The 9,253-nt window shown below is 44.9% G+C and overlaps 1 non-coding gene across 1 annotated transcript; it reads left to right on the forward strand.

The window, feature by feature from the left end:
• The first annotated feature begins 1,310 nt into the window (after positions 1-1,310).
• On the forward strand, positions 1,311-1,445 carry LOC121824223 (small nucleolar RNA SNORA3/SNORA45 family). Its single transcript, XR_006066035.2, has one exon. It is a non-coding gene; the product is annotated as a small nucleolar RNA SNORA3/SNORA45 family (small nucleolar RNA).
• Positions 1,446-9,253: the final 7,808 nt, after the last annotated feature.

Genomic DNA, 9,253 nt, shown 5'->3' on the forward strand with positions numbered 1-9,253 from the left:
CCTGTCCAGGGGAAGGAAAGTATTTCATTATTGCACCTTTGAAAAAGGATAATCCTTTCTGTATTTCCTTTCGGGCAGGGGGTCTTTTGTTCTCATGTCTCTGATCCACACACGTCCTCAGTGTTAGTTTCAGGGAAGAACACGGTAAAGGTTTTTGTTTTGTTTTGAAGTGCATGATTCAATGGCGGAACTGTTAGAAAAGAAGGACCCATCGCAAGTATTCTGGAATTAACAAACCAGGGGCCTTACTGGGGTGATCTGCTGGGGATTACAGTAGCTCTGAATCTCACCTGCTTCCCTGGGTGGTAGTGGGGATCCTGCATGGGTGAATCGGGATCTGAGTGAGCTTTGACACTTGGGCCCCAGTGGAGCAGACACACCTTGGGTGGATATTTAACTATAAAAAAATTAATGCTTGTTACTTTTCTTTCAATTTTATTTTTTAAATTTTTATTTATATTTATTTATTTTTGGTTTTGGAAACAGGGTTTCTCTGTGTAGCCCTGACTGTACTGGAACTCACTCTGTAGACCAGGCTGGCCTCTAACTCAGAGATTCACCTGCCTCAGCCTCCTGACTGCTGGGATTAAAGGCGTGTGCCACCACCGCCCGACCTAATTTTATTTTTTTTGAGATTTGAAATTTTTAAATTTTATTTTGTGGGTGTTTTGCCTGCATGTGTCTGTGTACCACATAGGTGCTACAGTGCCGGGGGAGGGCGTTGGGTCCCCCTGGGCCTGGTGTTTTGAGTGGTCGTGTGCAGCCGTAAGTGCTGGGACTGGAACCCAGGACCTCTCTCTGCAAGACTAACAAGCCCTCTTAGCCGCTGTGCCGTCTCTCCAGCCCCGGAATTAGCTTTCTAACGGAAATTCTTTGAACTGATAAGACACAGAATTCTGCAAGTCTTCAGAGTCACCGCACTCAGCCCTCAGTACCTCAGTTTCAATGTTCCTGCTACAGACAAACTTGTCATCTGCCTGCCTGCCTGTCTGTCTGTCTGTCCATTGCCACCCAACTACCACAGCGTTCAAGAAGGGTTTGCACTTTGCGCTATCATTTATCCTTACAGCACACAGCATCAAAAAGAAAGTGTACTGGATTGTCTTCTAAAAAATAATCCATCACTGTCGAGACTAGAGTCACATCCTGACATGGTGCTTGTTCTGGTGTGCTAGAATTCTCCAAGAGAGCCGGGCGGTGGTGGCGCACGCCTTTAATCCCAGCACTCGGGAGGCAGAGCCAGGCGGATCTCTGTGAGTTCGAGGCCAGCCTGGTCTCCAAAGTGAGTTCCAGGAAAGGCGCAAAGCTACACAGAGAAACCCTGTCTTGAAAAACCAAAAAACAAAACAAAACAAAACAAAAAAATTCTCCAAGAGAATCTGCTGGTCTTGATTCATTGTTAGAGGCCTCCAGTGTCCCTCTTAGTGCCCAGATCAGAAACATGTGGGGAAAAAAATTGAAGAGGCAAAGTAGACCAGCCAGATTTGAGGAGATGACCCAGAAGCACTTTTGAGAAGGCCTAAGGACCTGCGTTCAGTGCCTGGATTCCACAAGGTGCAGGAGAGAACTGTCTCCTGAGAGCTGTCCTCTGATTTCTCTGCCTGAGCCACGGCATAGACTTAACCTGCGTGCACACACACACACCAAGTAAATAAACGTGGACATGAATGTTGATTGACATGAGACCTAAAGGCTCTCCTTCAAGTCAAATAAACATCTTTGGATGAATTCACTGGAGCTTGGCTCTGTGTTTCTCTGGTGTTGTGTTCTTGAGAAACCCCATTGAGAGAAGCAAACATTTCATTAAGGCAGGGAGATGATTTTGTAATGCTCGGTGGTTAGAACACAGTTTCCATGTTGGGCTGTGTTGGTGCATACCTGTGATCTTAACACTTGGGAGGCTGGGGCAGGAGGATCAGGAGTTCAAGGCCATCTTTGTCTGTCTGGTGAGTGTGAAGTCAGCCTGGGCTACAGGATACTCTGTTAAAAACAAATTAACAACCACAACAAAACTGGGGCTGGCAAAATGGCTCAGTGTGTTAAGGGGGTTGTTGCCAAGCCTGACAACCTGAGTTCGAGTCCCAGGAAGGACACACACACACACACACACACACACACACACACACACACACACACAATGTTATTTTATAAATGTGATTAACAGAATAAGAAGGAAAAAGCAGCAGAGAAAGAAAGCAGTTTTCTCCTTGCAGCATGGGCATCCCTCTGTGTGTATCTTTGACACAGGGTGTCCCTGCAGCTCAGGCTGGTGATCCTCCTGCCTCACCCTCCTGAGTGCTGAAATAATACATACGTGTCTCCATGTCCTACTTTTTACTGTCCCTCTAAGGAAGTTACTGATGGCACATTTCACAATCGTGACGATGAGAAGCTTCTTTATTTTATGTTATTATTATTTTATTATTATTTTCATTTTTAACAGGGTCACGTAGCCCATGCTGACCTCAGACTTGCTTAAGTAGCTCAGGATGACTTTTAACGCCTGGCCTTCTAGTCTCTATCTCCAAGTACTGGGATTACTGGCATCATAACCAAACCCTGAATTCTGTTTGTTTGCTTGCTTATTTGAGACAGGGACTCATTCATTAGCTCAAACTGGCCTGGAATTCACTATGTAGCCTAGGCTGACTTCAAACTCCAAAAACCCCTCTGTCTCAGCCTCCCAAGCACCGGGAGTACAAATGTGAGCAGCCATGCCTGGCTAGGGAGTGAACAGGGTCTAGTGAGTCCCGGGTGCGCTCACTCTTCTGGTTGGCAGCTGATGACAGAAGGTGTTTTCTTCCTGCTGAAGAGGCTGAAGAGTTTACCCTGGACATGAAGACACTTCAGAAGAATAAAAGCAGCAGCAATAAGCATAGCAACACAGCTAACACTTATTTATTTTAGGCAATTTTTTGAGACAGAGTTTTCCTTTGTTGCTCTGATTGGCCTTAAAATTCCAGGTTTATGAGTGTACACCAACATTCTGGGTCTAGATCTTGTACTTTTTCTTTTCTTTCTTTCTTTTTTCTTTTTCTTTCTTTCTTTTTTTTTGTTTTTTTTTTTTTTTTTTGTTTTTGTTTTTCGAGACAGGATTTCTCTGTGTAGCTTTGCGCCTTTTCCTGGAACTCTATTGGTAACCCAGGCTGGCCTCGAACTCACAGAGATCTGCCCACCACCGCCCTTTTTTTAAAAATTTTATATGCATTGTTGTGAAGGTGTCAGATCCCCTGGAACTGGTGTTACAGACAGCTGTGAGCGTGTGGGGAATTGAACTCGGGAACTCTGGAAGAGCAACCAGTGCTCTTAACCACTGAGCCATCTCTCCAGCCCCGATCTTGTACTTTTTCTTTCCTTTTTTTAATTTTTTCTTCTTCACTGTTTCATGTAGCAGGTAGCCCAGGCTGGCCTAGAATACCCTACCTATGTAGCCAAGGATGACTTTGAACTTCTCATCCTCTGCCCTTGTTCCCCAAGTGCTGGGATTGCAGATGTGTGCCATCACACCTGGCTTACATGGTGTTGGGAATCGAACCCAGGGCTTCATCTGTGCTAGGCAAGCACTGTAACAACTGAGCTGTATGTCTAACCCTTCTGAGATCACTAAGTTACTCGGGTTGGTTTGCTTTTGAACTTGCTCTTATCCCAGGCAGGCCTTGTGATCCTTTACCTTGGCCTCTGAAGGAGCTGGAACCATAGAAGGTCTATGTTACCAGGGTTGGCTTATCTAGCACTCACTGAAGCCCTGGATAGAACATTTGTGTCAATGACTCAGTCACACAAACACACAAGGTCATTCCCACTTCAGTGACGACAACTTAAGGTCCTGAGATGAGAGTATCCTGCTCAAGGTCATGTAGCTAGTGACAGGTGGAAGATACGATTCACAAGTGGCATGGCCTGACCCCCACCCCACTCTAGTGAACATCAGTCCTGACGTGGAATGAAAAGCGTTCATCTTACTTGTTCCTGTATGGCTATGGTCTGCTAAGTGCTGGGCAGCTAGACTTTGTTCTGAGCGCTGGAGACCGCAGAGTGAGCAGACATGATCTTTGCCCTAATGGAGCCTCATTCTATACGACACAACAAGACACTTGAAATAAAATAAGTGATCATTTATATGCTAGCCTTGGGGTGCAGTGAGAGCCCTCACTGCCTGGTGTCACGGTGTAGGAAGGGGAGTTTGGGGCTACCTTAGACTGTACAGCAGGGCCGGCTCAAGAACACAAACCAACAAAACTCCAACCTCTCTCCCCTCAAAAGGGGAGAGGTGACCAGGGAAGGTGAGGAACTGAGTCATAGAGCCTTCTGGAAGCAGAAACACAGAAAGATGGAACAAACATGCCCAGGCCCTAAGGTGGGACTGCATTTTACCAGGATCTCGAGTGTGGCTGCAGACGTACTGAGCCAGGGCAAGAGCACGTTTGCATGTAATGTGCGCAATCCTCCTGTATAGTTTTAAGTTGTATTTATATTATTTGGAGGGGCATTTGTTTATTTTCATACAATTTGCATGTGGCAGCCAGAGGACAGCGTGAATAGTTCTCTCCTTGCACTGAGCATGTCCTAGGGATGGAACTCAGGTCATCAGTCTTGGCGTGTGCCTTTATTCGCTAGGCATCCAACCAGCGCCAACCTCCCATATACTTTATTGAAATACTTTGTTGCCATTGTTTATTTGGTTTTTGTTTTGCTTTTTAGGGTTGACCTCATCTATATAGCCCTGAATGAACTGGAACTTGCAAGACAGAATAGACTGGCCTCCAGTTTGTCCAAATTTTCCTACCTCTGCCCCCAAAGTGTTAGGATTACAGGAAAGAAGCACCATGTCTGCCTTCTCCTGTGCACTTTAAATCACCCAGAGCTGTCTCATAATACCAAGTACAATGTCATTGTACAATGTGTGGATAGGTGATGTTCTAAATAGTCTAGGGAATCGTGACAAGAAAAACAAGCCCGTACAAGTCTTTAGTCTGAGGAACTGTAGAGTCTAAGGATAGGGAAGTTGCTGGATGCAAGTCTGTAGTTTATCCTGCACCATAGAAAAGTCTACAAAGATAAGGCTTTTTCCAGTCTGTTTTCTTCCGGTGAAAATCTTTTCTAAGGCAGCCTGAGGGAAGAACATTTGCCACAAAACATCAATGCCCAGAAACCGACCATTGTGCTGGAATGGAGGCACGTGGGGTGGTGGATTCTGCAGTTGAATATTCCAAGGGTGGGCCCTGAGATATGCAAACCGTATTCCCAAAGGAGATAGTCTTATCAGACAGTACTCTCACTGCTTCCCAGAGGAAGTGGAGCTGGGGATGGGGGATGGTTTGGTGGTGCTGGAAAAAGGGGAAGACCTTGGTCTATACCCGGAGACCCAATCCAGGGGCCATGGTGAGACAGAGTTAAAGATTCTAGAAGCCAAGGCAGGGGGTAAACTGGGAGGGGACCATCAGCATGGACCGAGATTGCTCAAGGACAAGGGAACTTTATCTTGATAGAATTTCCAGGGAACATTCTTCTCGCCATACACATCACTCCTACCAAAGTGCTCTAGACTATGGTTTGACTGTATTTATTTCTTTTTAGATTTACTTACTTTTATGTTTTATGTGCATGTTTGAGTGGTTTGCCTGCATGTATTAGTGTACCACATTTGTGCCTGGTCCCTATAGAGGTCAGAGGGTGTGGATCTCTTGGAACTGGAGTTGTAATGGATGGTGTGAGCAATCATATGGATGCTGGAAACAGTACTTGGGTCTTCTGCAAGAACAGCAAGTGCTCTTAATGGCTGAGCCACCTCTCCAGCCCATTTTCTTTATTTTTATGAGGCAAGATCTCATCCTGTATCCCTGAACTCAAACTTCTCCTGTCTCAGCCTTATGAGTGCTAAAATTATAGGCATGTACCACCATCACCACCCCATCCCCCACCTGCCATTGTCCTTTTTGGTTTTTTGAGACTTCCTCACTCCATAGACCAGAACCTAGAATTCATTATTATAAGTTGGGCCGGCTGGCCACTAACATTACACCCCCCCCACCCCCCCCACCCCCCGCAACCCCTGCCTCCTTAGTGCCAGGAGTACAGGCACATGCCACTACACCCAGCTATATTAAATTCTTTGAGGATACTGAGGAGATCTTTTAGCACTCAGAATGGTTGTAAAGCTCTGGAAAAACCAATAGCTTAAAGCAGAATGGCAACAAGAGCTTAGCATTATAGGACCCTCCGTCCCACTCTATGTTTCCAACAGCTTTGCAGAAGGAAGAATTGTTTCATCCTATCTTCCTAGAGTTGAACCCCAACCACTGAAGTCAGTTCATCTTGATTTCAATTTAAAGAGTCTCTCATTTTCCCAGCATTTGACTCAGAGGGAAACACCTACTTTCTTGTAGCACTTTAATTTTCCCATTATAATTGAAGGGATATCCTCTATTTACCCAATGCTTTCCTGCTCAGTCTTTTTAAACTGAGAATCTTGTACATTTCATATACACAAAGGTGACTTTTCCTTCCCTCAATGACCGGTGCTTATCAGCACAAGCCCATGCTGGGCTCATAAATACTTCCCTGAGCTCAGAACCAGCCCTTTCTCCACTGTGGTTCTCTCTGTCTTCTCCTAACCCTGTGGAATCTGCACTTGGGTCCTGGAAGCACCCGAGGAGCATGTTTTGGTTTCACTCACTGTTGCAAATATAAATAAATGAGTGACCGTTGCTCACACACCAAAATCATTGCAGGGGGATCACATGGACAATCTAAAACAAGACCGCCGAAGCCAGCACCTTCTGATTCCAATTAAATATTTCCTGTAAATCGGTGCCAACTGTTCATCTTGTAAGAACATTCGAAAGCAGAAGTTTGAACTCATAGAGACCTCGTTGTACTAAAAACCAATTTCCTGTCTGACAAAGCATCACCCTGTAGAAGGAAAGAAACCCATTCAGCAACAAGTCATTGTTTGTGGTTGCAAAGGGTGATAGTTTCCGCTCCAGAACCCAGGTCTTGGAATTGTAGATGTCTGTCTTCTAAGTAAGGGCTGGACTTTAGAACCCTGTTCCCAAGGGCCCTAAAGAGATTTCCTGGGTTACAGAAAACATTTGCTTATCTTGCCCACAATACATCCTACCGGTGTGCTATCTGGTACAGTTGCAAAAGTCTTTGGAAACAATCCGGCAGATATCATCCTCATCTTACAGAGAAGAGGAAACCGAGGCCCAGGCTGCATATCCTTTTCATTTTGTCTGGAGCACCAGCGATTGTAGGCACTGTGTGGTGAAGGCACTTCTTTGCCTCCTGTTCGGACTTTGCGAGTGTTACTCAAACAATCTCTTAACCAAGATTTTCGATTTATGAAACGGGGGAAATACCAGTGGGAATTTGATAACACACATATATAATACTTTAAATTGGATTAAGAAAGGAACTAAGCTGGGTGGTGGTGGTGCATGCCTTTATTCCCAGCACTCTGGAGGTAGAGGCAGGCAGATCTCTGTGAGTTTGAGGCCAGCCTGGGCTACTAAGTTGAGTTCCAGGAAAGGCGCAAAGCTACACAGAGAAACCCTGTCTCGGGAAAAAAAAAAAAAAAAGACAAAGAAAAGGAAAAAAAAAGAAAGGAACTATTGGGCTGGGGAGATGGCTCAGTGGTTAAGCACTTGTTGCTTTTCCAGAGGACCCAGGTTCAATCCCAGCACCCACATGGTGCTTACAACCAACCATCTGCAACTCCTGTTCCAGGGGATCGAACCCCATCTCTGGCCTCCGAAGGTACTAGGCACACATTTGATGCACACATATACATTCAAGCAAAGCATCCATACACATAGAACAAAAAGAAATAGCTAAAAAAATTTTTTTTTAAAGAAAGGAAAGAAGTTGGATGGTAGTGGCGCATGCCTTTAACCCCAGCACTCGGGAGGCAGAGGCAGGTGGATCTCTGTGAGTTCGAGGCAAGCCTGGGCTACAGAGTGAGTTCCAGGACAGGTTCCAAAGCTACACAGAGAAACCATGTCTTGAAAACACAAAACAAAACAAAGCAAATGAACGAATGAACAAAAGAAAGAAAGGGAAGAAAAAGAAAGGAACTACCTGCATTATGGCTGAACCAGGAGGGCATTATGCTAAATGAAATAAGCCAGGCATAGAAAGACAAATTCAGCATGACTTCATGTACATTCAAGATCTAAAAAATATAGAACTTGCGCAGTCAGACAGTGGAATGGTGATTGACAAGGGATGGGATGGTGGCCAAAGGACAGTGAGTTTCAGTTAGGCAAGATGGTGACTATAACTAGTTACACTGCACTGAAACTCACTAGGAAAGTAGAACATAGATTTTTTCCTCAAAAACAAAAACAACAGAAAGTGAGGGTTGAATGTGTTCATTGGTTTTGATTGTAGTGATGGTTTTGAAAAATATCAAGACATCTTTGTGGTTCTTCTTTTTTTTCTCTTTCTATCTATCTATCTATCTATCTATCTATCTATCTATCTATCTATCTATCTATCTATCTATCTATCTTTTTGTTTTCCAAGATAAGGTTTCTCTGTGTAACAGCCCCAGCTGTCCTGGAACTCCCTTTGTAAACCAGGTTGGCCTCCAACTCATGTAGATCCACCTGCCTCTGCTTCAGGAGTGCTTGTAGGCATGTGCTGCCATGCCTGGCTCCCTCTGTGTCTTTTGCCCACATCCCCTCCCCCTGGACATCCAGCTCTCTCTGCTTTATCTCACTATCTCCTTGAGGGCATCTCAGCCAACCTGGGCATGAGCTGGTGTGCTGATTCAGAAGGGCAGCATTTGAAGTCCAGTGTTCTGTTGGTAGGATTCAGCCAAGTTACTTAAGCTCGCTGAGCCTTACAATTGAGTTGAGCTGAAGCTTGTGTGTGTGCATGAGTATATGTATGTATGTGTGTGCACGTGCAAGTATGTGGGTATGCATGTGTGTTCATTCATGCATGTGTGGGTATGGAGGTCAGAGGTCAATGTTGGCATTCTTCTCAATAGTTTTGTCTCCTTTTCTTTTTTTTTTTTTTTTTTTTTTTTTTTTTTTTTTTTTTTTTTTTTTTTTTTTTGGTTTTTCGAGACAGGGTTTCTCTGTGTAGCTTTGCGCCTTTCCTGGAACTCACTTGGTAGCCCAGGCTGGCCTCGAACTCACAGAGATCCACCTGGCTCTGCCTCCCGAGTGCTGGGATTAAAGGCGTGCGCCACCACCGCCCGGCTTCCTTTTCTTTTTAAAACAATTTATCTTTTTTGAGATGGGGC

The sequence above is a fragment of the Peromyscus maniculatus genome, chromosome 19, assembly GCF_049852395.1.
Source record: "Peromyscus maniculatus bairdii isolate BWxNUB_F1_BW_parent chromosome 19, HU_Pman_BW_mat_3.1, whole genome shotgun sequence".
NCBI classification, from domain to species: domain Eukaryota; kingdom Metazoa; phylum Chordata; class Mammalia; order Rodentia; family Cricetidae; genus Peromyscus; species Peromyscus maniculatus.